Below are 22,640 nucleotides of genomic sequence, written 5' to 3' on the forward strand. Positions count from 1 at the left end.
TAACCTGACTCTTTCTGTATGGTCTTTTTTGCTTTTTTCTGTTTTATTCTGTGTGTTTAACATCAGATCGTTGTAGTTGGATGTTTGTTACGGCATACATTTCTAGATTTTTACAGCTTTGTGTTTGCATAGGTGTATTTCAAGGTTAATCTTCTTGAATTGCAAGCAATCTTCAGATCTTGCATGTATTTGCACTTCATTGATTCCCTGTGTTCTGTATTTGCTGCCCAGATTGCCATTTTCTCTGTAACCTTATTTTTTACAGTCTTATGGTCAAATATTCTCTTTGTATCTGTACTTTATCGTGAAGTTACCTTGTGGAACACACACTCATCTTTCTTCTGTGCATCCATACCGTAGCATTTTATCCCATATACCTGGCACAGACATACTTATAATAAGGGTAGGTTTTAATAGTCTGTGTATGGTACTAGTAGTTTATTCTTATGCTGCTAACTCCTTTAAGCAATTCCACCTTATGCACAGACCATTTAGGAATTACTCTAGGTTGGCCTAACTAGCAGCTATTGACGGTTGAATGCATTTGCACCTTAGTATGATATTTTATGTACTTATGCTTTGATATTAATACTAATATTGACATTATGTTTTAATATTAAGTTGTTTAAATGTGACTGCTCTAGCACTTTAACATGAAGCCGTTGGTGTCATGCCTGCGCCATGGGCACATCCATTTTTGCTCCATTTGGACTTTGCTACTTAATGATTATTGTCAACTAACTACGCATACCATAATGCACCTGGCCGCAAGCATTGTTTCCTGGCCGTTCCTATTGGATTTCTATGGAACTACACCCCCCAGAAGCCTTAGAGTCTGGTCCTGCTTCCACCAGCCCAGGAACAGAAAGGATGGTGGCTGATTGCCTGCAGGTGTGATTTGCCAGGTGAAACCAATTAGCCTGCCTCTGTGCTGGGCTAGGCAGTATATAAGGCTGCTGTCTGCAGTGGCTCAGCCTCTTGCATTGAGAGTCCTTCCTCCACCTTTCGCGTCGGTCTTCGGATCCTTGTATGCTGTTTACCCTCACTCCTGCTTGGACCCTGCCTTGCAGCTTGTTACACCCTGCTGCCTACAGCCCCGCCTTTTGGGCTCCCTGCCTTGTTGCTTGCTCCACCCTGCTGCCTCCAGCCATAGCCTTCCAGGCTCCCTGCCTCTCAGCACTGCTCCTCTGGGCTTTCCACACTGCAGCTGATCACGCTCTGCTGCCTTCCAGTCTCCGCCCTTGTCCTGCCGGGCTCTCCACATTGCAGCGGATCACGCTCTGCTGCCTTCCAGCCTTCGCCCTTGCCCTGCAGGCTCTCTACATTGCAGCTGATCACGCTCTGCTGCTTTCCAGCCTCAACCCTTGTCTTCTGGGCTCCCTGCTCTGCAGCCTACCTCACACCGGCTGCCTTAGCCCTTGTCTTCTGGGCTCCCTGCTCTGCAGCCTACCTCACACCGGCTGCCTTAGCCCTTGTCCTCAGGGCTCCCTGCTCTGCAGCCTGCCTCTCTCCGGCTGCCTTAGCCCTTGTCCTCAGGGCTCCCTGCTCTGCAGCCTGCCTCTCTCCGGCTGCCTTTGCCCTTGTCCTCTGGGCTCCCTGCTCTGCAGCCTTCCTCACTCCGGCTGCCGTAGCCCTTGTCCTCTGGGCTCCCTGCTCTATAGCCTGCCTCTCTCCGGCTGCCAACAGCCCTTGTCCTCTGGGCTTCCTACTTGCAGCTTATCACGCTCCGCTGCCTACCCCCTACCTTTTTCCCCGCTGGGTCCTCGGCCTAGCAGCCCTCTACAGCCCTCTGCAACCTTCTACATTCGGCGGCCCTGCCCCTCAGGGTTCACTCCTTACTGTCCGGCCCTTCTGGGATCCTTGCCGTGCAGTCTTCTTTACTCTGTTGCCCTAAGCCCTTTTCCTCTGTTATTTCTACCTTACCGTCCCACTCTGGTGGGCTTACTCATTGCCTTCCTGCTCCTCTGAGCTCTCCACCTAACCTTCTGTCCTCTGTTATCATATCCTGTTACTCGACTTTCCCTTCATATCCTTCTGCTAGTTTGCTATCATCTCCTTTCCTGGATTTGTCTGTTGTATCTTCTCTTGTACTGTTTGTAGACCCTTTGTACAGAGCTTGACTGCTGGTTCCCATCAGTCAACCTCTGCCCCTTCCTTTGTCTCGTTTCTACATCACAGACACCCATAGCTGCTGTTCCAAGTCATGAGCAAACAGCGTGGGACTCTGTTATAGCAAACTGTGCAGAAGGCTAGAGTATTTCCAAGGTTCGTGGAATACTCTTTTCCTATTCTGCATACACCCCAAGAGGGTATTCACTCTGTACCTTTTCCCTTGCTACTCTTCCCTACTCTTCACTCCCTTTCCTTTCCGCTGTGTGTGTTCCTATCTGTCCACTTTATTTCAGCACCCAAACTCTTCTGGGTGTCTTGTGCCACTCTTATTAGAGTGCCATCCTTGACAGTTGGTGGCCTTTTTGCATCTACTCTGTAGCTTGCTAGTTTTTGCATTTAGGCCTTGACTATGTTTCTATGGTTTGTTATTACATCTGCATTTTAATAGGGGGTTGTATAATTACGACTGCACTAGCACTTTACTATGTAGCCATATGCCATTACATCTGCACTGTAATATAGAGTTGTACAACTACAATTGCACTAGCACTTTTTTAGGAAGCCATTATTTTAAGTGAATTTGCAATTTTGCACTTTGCTCTCAATATTGCTTTTTGTAGATCTACATCTACTTATTGTGTGCATCTATGTATTATAATTGTGTCCTATAATCATGTTCTCTACCTCAAATGTTGCCCTGTGTACATTTAGATTTGCCAACTTTGTGGATCTTTATATTGAAATAATGCTAACTTATATGCTTTGAAATGTAATTTTGTATATACATGACCACTGACAGCCTTCTTGGATAGCCATGACGCCTTTGTTGTCTATTGCTACATGTTTGAAGATCATTGTCCCCAGTATCCCACTTTGAGTTGCAATCTTTATATTTGAATCTTCGGACATCTTTTCTTATCATTGCCTCTTATGTTGTATTGCTTTTCCTATTCAGATCTACTCTATATTTCCCTATTGCAAGATGGCTGCTGTGGTTACCACATACAGATCAGCTTACTACTGTGAGCAATGGACACAATGAAAGGACTTCTGTTGGTGATTCATAATGTTCACACGTCTCGTCCCCCATATGTGATCAAGCGCTGAGTGTAGCGTGCAAAGTGTTGTGTTTCAGGACTTACCCCACGGCATCCTGTCTCTGTTGTTTTGTTGTTGTTATGTTTTGAACCAACTCAATAAACTCGTAATCATTTCGATTTGAGTTTTCAATTTTTTTTGGTTGGGACAGCTATGGAGATGTCTGTTTCCTCGCTTGGAGTGTGGTTTATTTTCCTCCTTTTTTGTGCCTATATTTACATGGAGCGTTCCATGTCTTAATCCAGCACCAGGATTCTTAATTAATTGGTTTGTCTCTTATCACTGTCGTATTGTGAATTGATTCACTGCCGGAGATGTCTGTTTCCTCGCCTGGAGTGTGGTATATTTTCCTCCTTTTTTGTGCATGACAAAGTCCCTTCCTGAGGGCTGAGTGCCTCACCAAGCCAGTGGATGATGGGCCTAGGGGCAGAATGGGAATGATACCCGGGGTACTCTCCCTCTGTCCATGTCACTTTCAGAGGGTCAGTTACAGGAGTGACTTCCCTAACATAAGCCAACTAATACCTTTCTTAATATAGGCCAACTAATACCAAGCTGCTCCCTCCAATCTGAAACCCTGAAAACATCAGTCACGGTAGCATCCCCAACATAGTCAAACCAATAACAGGCCCTTCCCCATAACAGAACCCCTGAAAACATCTGCCCATTCTTGAGAAGCTGCTGGACCCCCCCCATCAAAATGGCAAGCAGCGATCATAACATTTGCGGGTAAGGTGAGGTATGTGGGCCTGTCTGGGTCCTTTGACCTGCATACAAAGTCTGCAAGACTGTGAATAGGTGGGAAAACTGTCAACACTTTGCAGAGCATGATAATGATAGTAAAACACCACTAATCCCCTCAAACCTCGATACCAACACAGTGCCCAGCGACAGGTCTGTCGCCAGAAATAGAAAGCTATCTAGGATTCAGCAGACACCTGTCTGAAATTCATAATGGCCATTGGGCTTAAAATAAACTTAGGCCAGCCTCCTCAGCCTCAATATGGCTCATAGGAAGCTTGGAACCTCGGTCAATCCCATCCCTTCAATACTTGGGGACTGTAGCTCTAGATCCTTGATCAGAGATCCATTCAGGGGCTGAAGAGGTCTAGCTATATATCTCAGCCAGACAAGCCCAGCAGTGTCAGTTGCAGTAGGCTAATATTTTGTGAATGCTGGAAGTTGAAAGAAGAGAAGAACAGGAGTCTGCAAGAGGATATGTGATTGCAGAGATGGTGACAGATGAGAACGGGGAAGTGGTGAGAGGTGAAGGAGTAGAACGACGTAAGGATGGACATATGGAGTAGAGTACAAAGGATCTAGTAACAACAGAAGCAGAAAGGAGGGAAACTGTATGGTGAGAAGTGTTTTGGAAGGAGGTAAATGAGAAAACAAAGGAGGAGGTAATATTTGAATGGGAGTGGATGGAGGCTATACCAACAGAAGTTGAAATAACGAATGAGGTAAAATGAGAAGTGGATTGGAAGTTGGCGATACCAACAGAAGAGGAAAGGAGTGTGGAGGTAATGACTAGAGTGGGGTGGAAAAATCTGATAACAGGATTGGAAACGACGCAGGAAGGAATATTGAAGTGGTGGAGGTGGTACCAACAGATGTAGAAGGGAAGGAAGTGGTAATATCCAGAGTGTAGAGGAACTAGCTGGATATAGCAGCAGTGAAAATGAAGGAGGTGTTAATATCAGTGGTGAACAGGTGCAAGGGAATCATAGAAGTTCAAAAGGTGATAAGATCAGAGCTAAGGCTTGGAAAGCAGAAGATCAAGTTGAAGTGACTTCTGGGCAAAGAGGAGAAGATATCAATAGAGTCCAGGAGCGAGCCAAAACTAGTGTAGTAACTTGGAGTTGAAGAACATCCAGAAGCCAGCAAATACGCATGGAAGGTCAGGGCCTGGGCAGCCACAAGGCAGATTCCATAAGGCCAGGTCGACCCTAGGCTGGCCCAGACAATGGGTGGAGGAACGAGACAGGACCAGCGTGAGTATGGTGGTGATATGATATATGATATGATATGGCATTTGTAACGCACCTATACACAAGTGTTTCAAGGCACGACGAGGCGGGGGGGGGCAAGGGGAGAACAGACAATGATCCTACTAGGCCAGGTGTCATTCAGATTGCACAAGTGCAAGGTTAGGGGGACTGGGAAAAGTGCAAGGGGAAGGGTAGAGGGGAAGTGCAGTACATGGTTAGTAGAATACAAGATAAGTAATAGGGCCAGCTGGTGGCAAGTCCAAGGAGAGTCCAGTACATGGTTAGTAGAATACAAGATAAATAATAGGGCCAGCTGGTGGCAATTGCAAGGTAAGTGCCGGGAGAAGGGGCTGTAGGATACAGAGACAGTCCCGTAGTGCAGATAGACAGTGCAGGGAAGAGTGGCTGGGCCAAGGACCGAGATCGGCGAGTGGGCAGTTGCAGATTCAGTGCAGGTTCAGTGATTTTAGCAGGGGAGAGAGGGAGAGAAAGCGGAGGCAAAGAGGAAGGTTTTGAGGTGCTTCCGGAACCGGAGATGGTTCTCCTCAAGGTTCAGGGAGGCAGGAAGGCTGTTGCAGAGGGAGGCCCCTGCTCCGGAGAGAGATCTACCCCCAGCTCGTTGCTTGGAGAAGCGGCTGCCCCTTACGTAGTTGGAGGTGGATGAGCGAAGAGCTCGAGAAGGAAGATATTTAGGAAGAGAGAGTTGAAGGTATTTTGGCCCAAGGCCCCAGAAGCCCTTGTGGACAATGCAGAAGGTTTTGAACTTAATCCTCGCAGCCACTGGGAGCCAGTGTAGCGATTTCAGTCCTGGAGAGATACGGTCCCTGGGCTTGAGGCCAAGGACAAGTCTCGCAGTCCTGTTCTGGATGAGTTGCAAAGGGCGGAGAGTAGAGGCAGGAAGATTTAGATAGAGGCTATTACAGTAGTCCAGCTTCGAGAGAACCAGGGCTCTGGAGACAGTGAGCTTCTGGGGAAAGGTGAGGAAAGGAAGGATACCTCTGAGGAGGTGTAGCTGGTAGTGTGATTTCTTAGAGACGTCAGATATGTGAGGAGAGAAGGAGAGTGTGGAGTCGAAGATGACCCCGAGGTTTTTTGCCTTGTAGGTAGGAGCAGGAAGAGGGCCAAGGGAGGCGGCCAGAGAGCTGCAGGGAAGGAGGGACTGGGTGTGCCGATAAGTAGAATCTCAGTCTTACTGGCATTAAGGCAGAGGTCGATGGCGGCACACCATTCCTGGATAGCAGAAAGACAGTCGGAGATGAGGGAAGGGGAAGAGGAGGCCGAGGGTAGCCTGAAAATGAGCTGGGTATCGTCCGCATAGCACTGAAAGTTGGGACAGAGAGCAGCGATGCAGTGGGCAAGAAGTGCCAGGTACTGGTTGAACATTCATTACAAAACTACCTGGACATTGGCCATGTTCCTCGTGGCTTGCGTGCAATGACAACACCTTCATTTGAGGACCAAGTCCCACGGATGCTTGAGGAATGGGGTTGAGCAAGGAAAGACTGCTCTGCCCAATTTCTGACTATTGTGGTAAAATATGCCAAACAAGAATGAACCGTTGCACTCCAACAACTGCAAAAACTGGAAGCAGAGTCTGAATTAACTAGCCAGGGGGAGAGGTTAGATCCCTGGGGGACACCACAGGTAGAGAAAAAGATGTCAGAGAGGAAGGAACCCAGTTGGACCTGGGAGGGTCGATTGGAGAGGAAGGAGGTCAGCCACCCCAGAGCCTGACCAGTGATACCCAGGTTATCACAGAGACGGTTGAGCAGGATGGTGTGGTTGACAGTGTCAAAGGCAGAAGAGAGGCCGAGCAAAATGAGAACACAAGGGGTGTTAGAGTCAAGGTTTGAGAGCAGGTCCTCACGGATGGTTAGTACAGAACAGAGGAGGGTAAGGTCTCTAAGGTTGCTGAGGGGTCCTGAAGTCTGCACCTAGCAGAAAAGACATTCACGCGGAGAGGACCATCAAGAATGTTTTGTTTGTTAGCTTTTCTGTTGTTTGGGAAGCTCACATATATTACAGGGCCTGTGGTAGCCAACCAGCAGTTCTGGTTAAGTTGCTCAACTTGGAAAAAACTGTTTTTGGGTGATGTATAACGTCACCCCCCGGGCAAATCCTCACCAAACTTTGCAAAAAAGCTATATGGCCCCTTTGGAATGATTCTGCGAACTTTGGTGTGGTTTCGTCAATGGGGCGGTGCAAGGTTGTGGGGGGTCCCAACATGTGTGGACATTCTCATAGATGCAATAGAATAAATTGGTACTCACGCCTAAACCTCTGGAGGGATTTTCACCAAATTTGCACCAGGAGTGGCGGCTTAGTCCCAAAAGCGGGCTTTTGAAAATTCGGTGTAAATCTGTCCAGTAGATTTTTTTTTAACAGCCAAAAAGTAGGTAAACAGAATTTGTGATATCTGAGTATGGTCTGCGGACTCATTTCCCTATTCGGTCAGTGGACACCCTCCTGGATCAATCAGTAAATAGACCAAACATAGTAAAGTAATATGTGTATAATAATTATAAGTAATGTAGGGAGAGTATACAGTATTTGTAATATCGTGGAATGATATCATTAAAGTGTATATAGTATTTATGAATCTAGTACACTTGAGGATAGTGCTCCTTGATGACTCATCCACCTTTCATATGGTGAACCACTGTATCCTTATTGTTATGTTATGTAATGTTACTTGCCATTTATATAGCGCATTGGTATGATCTCAAAGAGCTGGTAGGTTGAACGCCCTTTGGAAGTCATTAGAGAGAGAAAGAGTCATAAGGTGCGTGTGTGCTCCGGATATGTGTGCAGCCGGTGTGGCAGTTGCATGATAGCTGCTTCTTAGCGGTAGGTGTAGTGGTTGGGAAGTCAGGCATATGTGTTCCTTCTGGAGGGATGACGCTTAGCCTGATTTGTGGCTGCGTTAGGCCTGAGAAGACGCTTAAGCTAGCTGATATTTAGTTAGGATGATGGGGAGAATGTGGTGGGTGTTAGTATGAGAACAGCTATACCGAATGTTTTATAGTATCGCTGTGTTCTAGTTGAGTGTTGGTGTATAGGAGAGAGTCAGCGTGGTGGTGTAATGGGCTTGAGATCGACCACTCCATCTGTTCCATACGCTCCATCCATTCCATCTGTTCCATCCGTTTCATCCACTTCACCCGTTTCATCCACTTCAAACGTTCCATCCACTTCACCTGTTCCATCCACTTCACCCGTTTCATCCACTTCACCTGTTTCATCCACTTCATCCGTTTTATTAAGCTTATCCGTTTTAATTACATTGGCCAATTTAGTTTTCTATTCGTTCGATCGGTCACTATGCTGGATTGTTATTTTTGATTCAGCAAACTTGGTTTCTGTTTATTGTGGTTGTTTGTTCTGTTTGTGCTAAGAGTCGATTTTAAGGGAAGAGCCACGTTTTCAGTAATTTCCAGAAAGACATGAGGTCTTCGGTGAGTCGAATGTGGGGGGAAGTGAGTTCCACACAGTGGACCGGACCCTGGACTGGCTCATCTGATTTCCTCACTAACCACCCTTCATAGCTGCAACTGGGATGTTTGTACTCCACCACCTCAATGTGTACCTGCAGAGTTCCCCCATGGTTTTATCCTATCATTGTGGCAATTGCATATCTATTTACACCCTCTGACTCACCTGATGCTCTTTCTTCTTTTCTCATTTCCAGTGTTATATTAATGACACACAACTTTCCTTTAACTTCCCTTAACTAATTTGTTCTCCTCGTATTTTATCCCTGATTGTCTGACCACCATTGAGGCATTGTGTGAAGCTACCAATATCTGTCTCAATGCCAGTAAAACGGAGATCTTTCTTGTTATGAGAACTGTACCCTGTTTTTATGCTACCCTGTGGCTGCTGTCTTTGGGCGGTCTACTCTTACCATTCTGTGAGGCCAAAAACCTTGCAGTTATCTTTAAATCTTTTCTCTCTTTTATTTCTTACATTTTGGAGCTTGTGAAGAAAGCCCATGGTTTGAGCTGGACCTCCCTACAGGAATAGTCCCATTCCTTACTTTGCCCCAGAAGCTCAACGTCTGTAGAGCCCTGGTACTGTGGAGGTTGGACTACTGCCACAGCTCCTTCCTTAACCCCCTCATTTGTTGTCTATACCCCCTTCAGATAATCTAGAATAGGGCTGCAAGACTTATCCTTGGCGTGAAGACCAGGGATGATATCGCAGCAGCCCGAAAAATGTGAACATTGGGTCCTGCTAATTGCAAGGACTATAATATGTCCAACTTTGTCTCCCTAAATACTGCAAAGTTGCTGCAGAGTTGTGCAGTCTCAGGCAGTGTGCTTCATTTCCTGACAGTTTCCTGACTGTGGCCCAGTGTTTTTGCCATTTCCATTGGTGAGTGGGAGGACCATCTGAAGTACCCTGCTGGGCCGCTGAGCGGCTGTGGAGTTGCTACAGAGTTGTGCAGTCTTAGGCAGTCTATGGCAGCGTCAGCGAGAAAGCGTTCTGTGGAGGACAAAGGTCATTGCCTTCAAAGTTTACGCCTGAGACGAAAAGTGATGAGTCGGTTAAACCAGTTGAGCCCCTTGCTGGCTTCCCACCCACCTACGGAGCAACGTGGACCGATTACTGTTTCCTCGACCGTGACGGTAGCCAATGATCCAGAGGCTCCAGGTAGGAGACGCTTGTGAAGCTTATCTATAATTTCCCCCCGCTCCCTGCAGAAACCCGGCCCCAGCAGCCATCAGACAACGGCTCTGAATCTAATGACCCAGACTGCCTTGAATGCCTCTGCTAATCAGATGCCGGAGCCAGCTGCTGTAGCAGCAGCGCCGGCTCTCGACTTGCACGACTAGGAGACAGGGGGTAGACTGGCTCTCCTAACAGATCTATACGCCAAATGGATCTTTTACAAAGCAAAACGACTTCTCAAACGTCTCTTCAATCAGAAATTCCAGAACTTTTGGCATCTGATGAGGTCTATGATGAAATAGCTGTAAATTACACCACCAACAGCTCTCGCCTGTCGCCCCAGATAACAAGTCCGGATCCAGCCTCACCAAAGTCAGTCAAGGACCGCAGTGAGCATCCGACTCAACCAACAGCGGAGCCCGGTACGAACCAAACAAACTCTTGGTTAAAAATTCTAATTGAAATCCACCCAGTGACTGCAAGGGAGGACTAAGTTAGCCCTCATTATGACACAAGGAACCTCCATCAATCATTGGTGGAAGCTAACGAATCACTGGGTATGGAAGCAGAAGTAGGTTCAATCCACGTCGAAATGACTCCTAGGACGTTGCACTGGAAGAAGCATCAGAAAATCACCAGCCTACCAAGGGTCACCCAACGGGAACCAAGAAGACCCGGACCTTCTTAAGGGACACAAGCTCGACAGAACAGAATCGCAAGTAGTTGGGTAAATCATCAGGACCTGACAAGACATGGAAGAAATCAGCGAGAACCACTTAACCATCAAAATTCCCTTTTCAACTTAAAAGCAGTCAGATCAAGCCAAGTAAAAACATGCGAATTCCACCTAAACTATCACGCACGTATCGGAAAATTACCTTGCTAAGACCAACTTTCACTAGCCCGCTAGAAAACTTTTCAAATAAACGCAGGAAAGTAATAACTAACCAAATGAGCGAACTCTCAGATGCGGAAATTCTGGAAGGCGTTAAGAAAACAAAAAGAATGTGAAACCGCTAACAATCATAACTCCATGCCGCCTTCCACGTTAGTGATCCGTAGTGTTGCGGCGACACAGGATAAAACTTCAACCACAAGACGATGGCATTTCGGTAAACTCCCTGTGAGTGAGTCAGTTCCGCTAGTTAAGAGCCTTAGTGGAACTTTGCACTCAAGGGGGACTACCCAGTTGACTGAAACAACTCTTGGGCAGAAAGGTAATATAGCTCCTCTGCACAAAGTTTTAACCGGGGGAGACATCAGTCACACACCTGAATCAAAGATGACCTTTGCTTGTTCCCGAATTCTACCTCATGTACACCTACAGAAGAAACAGGTCAATTAAGGGGATGACACTGGCAAGTTACCGAGATAAACATAGGTGACAGACCCCGGACGTTCTTAAACAAGATCAACCCAGTAACACCTCCTATATCACACATTCTAATATCACACATTCTCACAACCACGCCACCTTGGAACAGAAGACTGAGCGAGATCCTGCAAACAGCTGGAAAGGAAACTCCAAACAAAATAACAGACCTTTTTGCCATCATGTCAGCAGTTACAATAGCCTTGACGCCTTTCATTAAGCTCCATGAGGCTCTTAATGATACATCAAAAGACCACACCACAATGGCGGCACTAATGCACACTAAGTTGACAGATTTAGAGGGGTACGTCATGGCCAACGAAGCACGAAAGCAAACCACGAGAGAACAAAACACTTTAACCTCAGTTCCAGGGCAATTGGCCCAAGACATCGTTCCGCCGGATACCATTCTAGGCAAGCAAAGTTTATCAACAGTTGGTACCCAAACAACAGAAGACCCCCCCAACCACTATCCACATCCTTAACTATGACGTGTGCAGTTAGCGGGGGTGCACCTCCAGAGAAAGCACCAACCAAGCAAAACAAACCCAAACCTTTACAGTCAGTTCAATCAACGATGCACTCAAAGCAAGGTGGACCGTGTGATAGTTGTACAACAAAGAGACTCTCAGGAAAACAAGAACTTAGATGAGAGAGAGTGACCTACGGCTGCATAGTGCTTAAAACAAACGATCACTCGCTAACTGCGAGGTCGCCAGTACAGACTCCAAATGTGGAAAATTTACCTAAAGCAAATAAGAAGCAATACATAAGGCCAGCCCTTGTCAGATCACAAAAGAACACATGTCCCGACGACGCTAAAACATCATCTTCGGAAGGCGAGCTCCAATCCAACCAGGGTCGGGAAGCAAACAGTGAAGAAATGAAAGGCAAGCGTACAGCGCCTATATTTGAGCAGAGGAAAATACTATGTGGAACTAGAAAGTTGGAACCAGTAAAAGTGTCAAAACCCAATATTAACAAAAAAATAAACATGCCTGTGTCCATCATAGACGACCTTGAGATCTCCATGGACTTGATGGACGTCAGCCAATAGACAGATGAATAATCGGAATCTGAACCCTTCAACAAACCTCAGCCGAAGAGGAAAGCGGACCCAAACAGACAGAACTCGTTGGCTCCGGAAACTAAGGAAAAAGTAATGATAACAGAGCTTGACTCACTGGTCTTTTTAACACTGGACGAAAAACACCAAAAGCCGTCGAAGAAGAGACCAGATGGGGATAACTCTATGCACGCCAGGCAATTCCGGGGCGAATGGTACAAAAGGACAAACAGGAAGCCTAGGGAAAAAAGATCACTGACTAAGAGAGGCCAAGTGACTGGGCACGGTGAATACAAAACAGGAAGCAACTTGACGCGTAGTAAAGACTCACCAGATCTGAAATGCAAGCATGACCAGGGGAAAAACCATCATAATGATTCCTCTAGATCATACAATCTCGCATCTAAAAACCAAGACACCATACAACGAAAGAGGGACTCAAACGAGTTTAATAAAACAAATAAAACAAGTCGGACTCTGAAGCTGGAACGAATATTGGCCAAGGGAGATAACCTAATCCTAAACAGAAACAAAAAAATGAAATTGTTCAATTACATTCCAAACCTCAGACAAATATGCATAGATGATCTAAACATCGTCAAATTTGGCCGAAAGGGTCGCACGGACAGTGTATATCTCCACATCAGCTCTCCGTTGGTGAAGTTAATGCTACTCATCGCAGCAGAGAGCCTGTTAATACTAGGCTATGACCTGAGAGAAACTAAACCGGACGAACGAGATTGTGAGAGAAATGGTCCCTCAGGAAGACACAGGTCCACCGACCTCTATCTGCGGCAAGTCGGGTATTAAACTATAAGGGCCCTGTAAAACCAAGACAAAGGAACACAGAGCGAAGGAAGCCGTCAAACGAGTATTCATTTCAAAGCAATTGGAAGAATAAAAGAGAGCCTGACCAAGTAGCGTTTCTGAAACCTGGCGGCCATACAAAGGATAGGCGTGACGATGCCTCCAGATCCAATGCCAGGGATAATGAACATTTTGAGGACCCCATGGACACTGGCCGCGTGCCTCGTGGGCCTTTACCAAAAATTAAAATAACTTTCGATCAAGACCTCTCGGTCGACCACTGCGAAACAACAGCTATCACTTCCCTTAAAGTTTCAAAAGAAGAGGAACAAAGAAAGTGGGCCTGGATCCCGGAAGCTCTTGCAAAATACTCATGCAACTAGCCACCAAAGACCGTTTACCATCAGTCGACGCAAGGGGAAGCCAAAACAAACAGCCAGCCTGTTTGAAATCCCTTAATCATGGGCTCTTGGAACACGAGAGGCTTTAGTAATTGGACAGCCCCAGGCAATGTAAACTTGGAGAAATACGACTTATTATGTCTACAAGAGACATGGCTCATGGCTTGTCCAACCTTAGACGGATTTGAGATCGTAACATCGCCAGCCTTAAACGGCCCAAAGGGATGCCCGACTTCAGGCTTGTTAACAGCCATACATTCAGGAAGTTATCTATATCTTCAAAAAACACTACTTTTAAACACCTTCATACAAGCTTCTTTGGTCTCTTGGCACCACCCAAAGCTTCAAGACAAGAACAGCAGGGACAATGCAATATTGATAGTCAAAACTTATTGGAATCCAAAAGCTCAATCCAACGCAAACTTTTTAAGAACGATGGAATAAGTGATCGATGAGGTTAACGTTGCTTATGAATATGTGGCAACCTAAATGCGACGTGTCAATACATTGGTGGAAAAGAAAACATTGCCGTAATACCAACAGCTTCAGCCGAGAGAGGCACTCAATGGTCAGCATTAATAAAATCTAGAGACCTCCAAAATCTAGATTTAATGACTGACATAAATAAGCCCTGTATTCCAACATGGGAACATGATGGACGAGGAGCTATAATTGACCATATTTACGTGTCAAAAGAACTTTTTTCCCTCATAAACATATTTAAACTGAAAAGTACCTTACACAGTGACCACAAAAGTCGATTTTGCAGGAAATCACTAAGCTAAATAGTTCGAGAGCTCCCGGCCCTGACGGGATCTTTAACATCGATTTGAAAAATCACCCGGAAGAATGGGCCTACTTTATTAGTGAGGATATCAAAATATGTGTTGAATTAAAGTCAATTGCAGCATCTTGGAGGACCGCAAACGTGATCCAATCTTCAAAAAGGGCAAAAAAGACAACCCAAACAACTATCGCCCAATAGTAAATGCCTTCAACTCTCTCTTCCTAAATATCTTCCTTCTCGAGCCCTTCGCTGATCCGCCTCCAACTCCCTCAGGGTCAGCCGCTTCTCCAAACAACGAGTTAGTGGCAGATATCTCTCCGCTGCAGGGGCCTCCCTCTGGAACAGCCTTCCTGCCTCCCTGAAACTTGAGGAGAACCATCTCCGGTTCCGGAAGCACCTCAAAACCTTCCTCTTCGCCTCCGCTTTCTCTCCCCCTCTCCCCTGCTAAAGTTACTGAATCTGCACTGAATCTGCAACTGGGCCACTCGCCGTTCTCGGTCCTTGGCCCAGCCACTCTCCCCTACACTGCCTCCCTGGCACCCCCTGCACTATGGAACTGTGTCTGTATCCCACAGCCCCCCCTTCCCAGCACCTATCTGCACTTACTCGCACTGCCACTAGTTGCCCTTTGTTATTTCCTGTATGCTATTGACCCTGAAATGCACTTTCCCCTCTCCCTTTCCCCCTTGCACTTCTCCCTTTCCCCTCTACCCTTGCACTTGCGCGATCGGAATGACACCTGGCCTAGTAGGATCGTTCTCTCTCTCCCTTTGTTTCCCCCCCTTGCCTTGTTGCGCCTTGAAACACTTGGGTATAGGCGCGTTACAAATGCCATATCATATCATATCATATCATATCATAGCCTTATTGGATGTTATTGGAAAACTTCTCGGTTCATTAATATTGGACAAATTCCAAAAGTGGGCAAGGCTGGCTGACTGTATGGACAGCAAACATCATGCTGCTAAGTACATTGGAGGCCAAGATTATGGAGGGAAGCCCAGGCGTCCTCATAGCATTTGTTGATCTGGTCCAGGCCTTTGACCAGGTCAACCGTAAGAAACTATGGCAAAAACTGACAAAAGGGAACTGTCCGAATTCAATCATGAAACCCATCAAATCCCTTTATTCAGGGACATCGATGAGAGTGAGACTTAGTGGTGCCGGTCAACTGTCCGAGGAGATTGTGACTTTGCGAGGGATAAAACAAGCCTGCCCATTAGCGCCAGCGTTATACAATTCATACATTGGAGTCTTTAAGGACCACAACCAAAAAACAAGATCTTTTCCTCCATCAATAGGAGAAGAGAAAGTTACGTGTTTACTATACGGAGATGACATCATCTTATTAGATCAGACCGCGATCGGTCTCCAACGGCAGCTAAATAACCTATCTGTAGATATAAAGGAAAAGAACTTGGAGCTCAACAAGGACAAAACAAAAACCATGTCCTTTGAAAAAACAACCAAGCGAACAGAAAAACTACAATGGCACCTGGCTAGAGTGCAGCTCGAAAAAGTAAAGGCCTTTAAATACTTGGGCATAACATTAAACAGCATCCCAGTAGACACCCCATTGCAGATAGCCCTCTACACAAAGATCAAAAACATTAGTCGCAGAGACAAAGGTAATAGACAAAAAATGTGGATGTTTTTCAATCATCCCAATTATTAATTTCTACAAAGCAAAAGTAATACCCTCACTGTCCTATGGAGCAGAGGCAATGCTTGACATCCCAGACAAAATCTGGCAAAAGCTGGAGGGATATTACTGGCGCAAAGTATTGGGATTAGCATCATCGACTCCAATAGCTCCCATCCGGCGTAAACTGAGCCTGGTGTCACTCAAAGCGATGATAGACCGGAATGGTTTGATGCTATACAGGAAGATCCAGCTCACCTCTCGCCCAAAAATCCTCAATATCATCTATAGAGAAACCAAGGGAGGGAAAAACAATATGTTAACAAACAGGTCAAATAAGAACAAAACTCTATTAGACGGGATTGGAAGGCCTTTAAATACTTGGGCATAACAGGAGAAGAACTTAAACGAAACCCAACTAAAGTTCAAAAAAGACTGGAGCAATGGGACTGGTTAAAGTCCCTGCAAGCAGCGTCCAAATACAAACTAACCTCAAACCTTCGTACAAACACACAAAAAGAAAATCAAGTTTTGGGATACCTGGTTAAATTCCCTAACTAACAATCGTTGGTACTTCAACAAAAGAAATCAGGTGGAACCAGTCAGACACCTATTGTTGTCTTGCTTAGGAAGAACTCAAGCGAGAAACATCTACTTGGGCCATCACTTTACTGCCCAGCAGATTTATGAGGAAAAGGTCTGGTGGTCTCAATTAATGAGTGGCAGCAAAACATCTTTGGTGATAGCCGTAGCATAAATTCTTCAGATCATTGGCTTAGAACAGGAACCAGACAAGAGTTGAGACAATTCAGTGGGAATCATAAGAGTAGTATATCCATTAATTGATAGAGTTACGAGAGTGACAGAGAGAAGGAAAGCATTGAAACAAACCTAATGACCGGAGAAAATGCCACATTCTGCACTTCGTTTGGACTTCAAAACGTTCTGAACTTTGTACTGGAATCTTAAAACTTTCCGACTTTTCTCTTTTCTCGTTCCCTTTTCCCCTCCACCCTAGTATCTTCTGCTCCTTGCCTCCTTTTCTTTCTTAAAGTTTTAGATTAAAACTGGAGGACCTCTTTTAAAGAAACAGCCTTGTAAAAAGTGTAAATCAATTAAATCAAGTAAATAAAAAATACTGCACTGCTACAGCACTCTGCTGCTGTAACTCCAATAAAAAATAAAAGATTGTTAAATGCTTTTTGAAACAGAGAGCGGGAGGCATGTCTCTGTCTTCAGCCCTTGCCTCTCTTTAGAACAGTCTTTCTGCTCCTTTTATACTTGAACTGGACTTTCTTAAGTTCCCAAAACTTCTGAAAACTGTGCTTTTGTGTTCCTGTTTTACTTAATCCCTTTCTGCTAACTCATACCACTGCCACTGACACTGGTGGCTTGATCCCTCAAACACTGCACAGGTTGTAGGCCCTATATCTAGTCGACACCAGAACACCCCTCCACCCTTCAGCACTGCCCTTGCGGGTGTAATGCCGGGCGGCTGTCTACCACACCCTTGGGACTCCTTTGCCCCAGCAGGTAGTTAGTGGCCTCCCACTTTGGCATGTCATGGTACTTTCCTTCTAGGCGTCTATGAGCACTTGGTAATCCCTACTCCGCTTTCAATTCATGCACTTCTTTTACTGAAAAATGCATATGTGCATTTATAGCAGGAGTGTGTACAATTATCTTGGATAAGCAAGGGAAATGCATATGGAAAAGATTTGTACAGCATTTTTAAGTGGTAGTTGGTGTTTGGAAGTTTAATATGCTGATCGGTTTATCTGTAATGTTTTTTTTAACTAATTGGTGGATATATGTGTGACTTTTTTTAAAAACAGGTGTGGGATGTATTAACCCACTCCGCTTTGCTATGCGACATCACCCTGCCAGTTATGGTGAAAGAAACGGCAACAATGGCGGCAAAACCCTTGTGGGTGCCAAAAACCTACTTAATCCTACAAAAGCCGTATGCTTCAGCACTCAAAAAGAGGGATGCACAACCTGCCACCCGTGGTGCATGTGCGGTGGAATAGAGCACATACCGCAGGAAATTTGCCATTGGGCTCCATGACCAGCAAACAGAGTGAAGAGAGAGAAGCAGCACTTTGCAAGTGAAACCTCAAAATGTGCCTACAAATGACCTTTGCTTTGTTGCTAAAAACTCCAAAATGCCTATAACACAACACTTATCAACATTCAAAATCTTGCTTGGCGCTAAAATTCATGTAATCTAAGGAAGCATTCCGAACATGCAAAGCCCTAATATGAAGAACAAAACATTCACCAGACAAACTGAATTGTCTGTAAACAAACAGCCTCTGTCAAAATCTGGGTGCAGTACCCTGGGCTACCGGAATGACAGCTGTCAGATGAAACTTTGAACTAAAAAGTCAGCTGGATTAGCAAACATAAAACAGATTTTGCTAAATGGAGTACAGATCTTAGTTGTGTTTTGAACCCCAGATGTAAAGCCAAGAAAGTAATGTATTTATGTTTGATGCAACAAGTTTGGGTTTTGCTCGATTTAAGAAGTTAATTAGCCTGGCTGAGCTGCAAGAACTGGAAAAGCAGGTTTCTCCCAGGGGGAAAGCCTTCCTCTGAGCAGAAACTCATGGGGAGGTCCTAATTGCGGGTTAGCCCAGACTTTTGGCTATAGAAAGAGAAGGAACAATGACACACCCTTCAGCCCAGGAAACGGAGGTGTGAAGATGGTCATAAATGGCTCCTGGAAGTAACTTCCCCAAGGAGGGGGATGCACTGGACTCCCAGGAGAGACAAAAAGGTGGAGCCAAGCGACCATCTGCTGTTAAGAATGAACAATGAACAATTTTTAAAAGATTCATAACTTGTGATTCAAAGTGGGGACAAATATAAAAAGGACAGAGTTGTTAATCTAATTTTTGGCTGCATGTGTGAAGAGGCGGTAGAACTGTGTGACATGTTCTGGACAGGAATGGCAATATATGTGGTTTCCTGCGAAAGGCATTAATGTTAGAATTGTGAAAATTTACACACACATCCCTATGTTAAACATACACATTTGTGGACATTTGCATAAAATTTGGAAATTGTGTTCATAGCGAAAAGGACAACATTCTGGAAAAAGGTGAAACAAGATCCCACCGCTGCGGGATTTGGAGGAACAGATGCTACATAAAATATGGCATTGTTGTATGTGAGTTGTATAAAATTGACCAATGTAAAAATGTGTATTTAGTACAAAATCCGATTTTGAGACCAGTGGCTAAGGGGAGGTCTCTGAGAACTGTAAAGCAAACCATAAAATGTGACATCTTCCGGCTTTGATCCAATCACCCAAATGCAAGGCGGAGATGAAGTTTTGGTCCAATCCCAACTCACAGGGGCAAGCTTAGCTAAGCCGGCCCATACACCCACTTTGTGATGTCGATTTAAAGCATAAATAGAGACAGCTGACAACACATAGGGACTCACAGATCCACTCACTTTCCTGATTCCGGCGAAACACTCTGATCCAGCATTCTACATCCAGATTTCATATCCTTCCAGATCCAGATGCCAAAGCTCTTCCCAGCAATAGAGAACTATTGATTTCAGCAAAGCCCAAATCCTCAAACTTATTCTTGCAACCCAGTGAAGCGCTGTGTGGTGTGAGAAGGCCTTTTGAACCCGTATCCTGAAATTCTCTGGCTTGCTACCACTAGGCTTGCCTGAGGAACTCGCTATCCAACTGATTGAAAGACCCACAACAAGAAGGGCAGATCCTTTGCAAATTTGGCGACAGGCCTAGCCGATCCAGTCCCGCGCTGAAGTGCTGTCTGTCCTAGACCAGACCCAATCCAATGACCAGAACTGATGGTCCCATTAAATTGCAAAGGACTGTAAGTATTAATAGGTAGAACAGTGACCCATAGTATACTTGCATTGTCTTACACCAACCTCAAACCCATCCCCTTTTTCATTCAGAACCAGTATTGTTAGAACTATCTTTGCGCTGACTCTTTTCTCATCTGAAGAAGTAGAGTATCCACGGCAGGCGGGTTACGCTGATCACATGACTGTAAGATCCCTCTGTGGTATTTGCTTTTTCATAGTCATCATCTAGTGTAATCAACCCCATTTGTCATTTTTCAAGGTGCATTTCTGTTTTCCATTCTTGAGCCTATTTTACAAAACCAACCTTTACTAAAACCTCTATAACTCCCTCAGTTTTTATGATAGAAATGAAATTTCACTTCCCACTTGTACCTAACATCCATAGCTATCCGTAGAACTGATTCGCCCGTTATCGCGAATATCATGGAAGGAAATGTTTGCCGCGAATTACAATTCTGAAAGATTTTTACACATGTGAAATAGCTTTAAATTGTTTCTGACTTGGACTTTGAGATTTCAAATGCTTTCTTTGGACTAAATCGTTGTTTGTGACTGTGTGCAACTGTTCGAAGCGGCTCCCATAGGAATTTACAACAATTTAAGTATTTTTGACCATATTTGGTGTTTTTGCCCAGTCAATTCTAAAGACAATTTTAAAGCCATCCTGACAGCTGAAAAGTCAATTCTTGCCCTGTCAATTCCAAAGACAATTTTAATGCCATTCTGACAGCTGAAAAGTCAATTCCGTTTTTCTCTTGTGTTTGAATGGGGAAGGGGGGACTGATATTCTGTTTGAATTGTGCTATTCCTGAATACCTGCTCTCTCCTCCCATCTCTTTACCTTGCCTATTGAGGGTTGAGGGGTGTTGAAGGGGGAACCTGTAACCATAGTGCCATCTGTCCACACCAACACAAAAGTATTCTTTTCAGTGCTGCATATGTTTTTGGTGCTCATTACTTGATTCCTAGTGTATTAAAAGATATTATTCTGTGTTCTGTCACCCCATTGGTGATTGTTGTTTACCTATTAAAATATACTGCGATTACATTTTAAATACATACATAAATATTTACCTTTGCAAACCAGCCTGATTCCTGCTTCAGTGTGACTGGGGGCGGAGGTGGAGGGGAGTCTCAGGAGAAGGGTGTGATATGAGTGGTATATCGTTCAGAATATTGAACTTATAGACAAAAATAAATAAGGGTTCCAATTGTGCACTACATGCCGGGCTTGACTTGGGTGTGTGCCGGATTGAAATCACTTACACAGGCAATGATGGAGTGGTACAAGCATAACAGTAAAAAGGGTTGAAGGGCTGTCTTGTGCGATGGTGTGCATCAGCAATCTGGGGTTTTTAATAAAACTTGGCCTAGAGAGGGGACTGCAGAGACCGCAGATAGTCATAAAGGGCCATGGATTGTGGTCCTTATTGTATGCTAGAGAAAAGTATTTGGGACAGACATTTGTTTCTGTGTTTTGTTCTTTTTCTCTAGTATACTATTGTCTATTGTTTCCATTAGCATGGTAGAACATGCTAATGGGAATGTTGGAGAATCTTATTGAGTCTAAGTACTTTAATGAGCAAAGTAAAGTACATGGCATTTATAAGCTTATATGTTTTTACTTCTATTTTTTAGATTTGAAAGGTGGTTCCTAAAGGACCGTTTTGGGGTGTATTTTATTTTATTTGTATTTATTTGTATTTTCTCTGCAGGGGAGGCCAGAAAGTAAGGTGGGGAGGGATGTAAGGGAAGGGGAAGCAAGCACAGCTATAGACGGGCAGGTGAACAGGGGAAGATGTTGGGCATGCATTAAATCTAAGGTAGGGGGGAGTGTTTCTCATGCCTTCCTTTTGTTGTTGAATGTATTTAATTTTTTCCTGGAGAGGTTAGACGTAAGGTGGGGAGGGAAATGAGGGAAGAGGCACCAAGCACTAATATGGAGGGGCAGGTGGACAGGGAAAGATGATGCGCATGTGTTACTTTTATGGTAGGAGCAGTGTTTATCATGCTCCTTGATTACAGCTTCCAAAGCACTTCGAAATGTCTTCCCCCTGCAGAGTGGTGTGTTGCAGTATATACAGAGTACAGTTGTCTTCAAAATGTATGGATCAACAGTCTCTTTTATAGCTTATAAGGTAGCTGGTGGGATTGTGTGCCCCACATGAGTAGCCTGTGTGGTGGCAGTATTGGTTGAGGAAGATGAGGTAGAGGAAGACAGCCTACTACTTCCTGAGAAAGCAACAGCCTTTCTCAGAGCATCCCATTGTTTGCATTGGATGTGGCGGCGCATGGAGGTGGTCCCGTAGGAGGACTGCCCAGGTTGTCTGCATTTTACCATGGTAGCTTTAGCCTGTGGTACACCCCCAACAGTGGTAAATAACTTTCACACCCATGATTCTCTCTTGGTGCTAGAAGTAGGCATTTCCTCTACCTCATCTTCCTGGTCCTTTTGTTTGTTTTCTGAATTATTGCGCTTCTTCCGTTTTCTAGGCCCTCCAGCTGGTGGTAGTGGTGGTGACTCCTGGGGAGGAGGGATGGCAATAGCTGATACCATCTTTGAAGTTAAATAGCAGTTCAGCTAATATTCCTGCAAGCATGTGCTGTGTCCTAAATTGCAAAGGGATAATCAGTGAAAATAGGTGTAGAAGCAGAGCAGGGATACCTTTTCAGTTTAAAACTTCCTAGATCAGATGGAAATGTAGTTTCAAATTGAGTGACACTGCCTGGGCCAAAGTCAGCAGTGACATCAGACGCTCGCGAACATCGGCATACACAAAAACAGTGGAAAAAGTTGCAAAAAGTGTATATTGTTATCTATTCTTTTTTATTTATTTGTAT

This window comes from Ambystoma mexicanum, chromosome 6q, assembly GCF_040938575.1.
Source record: "Ambystoma mexicanum isolate Mex_15411 chromosome 6q, UKY_AmexF1_1, whole genome shotgun sequence".
Classification (NCBI taxonomy): Eukaryota; Metazoa; Chordata; class Amphibia; order Caudata; family Ambystomatidae; genus Ambystoma; species Ambystoma mexicanum.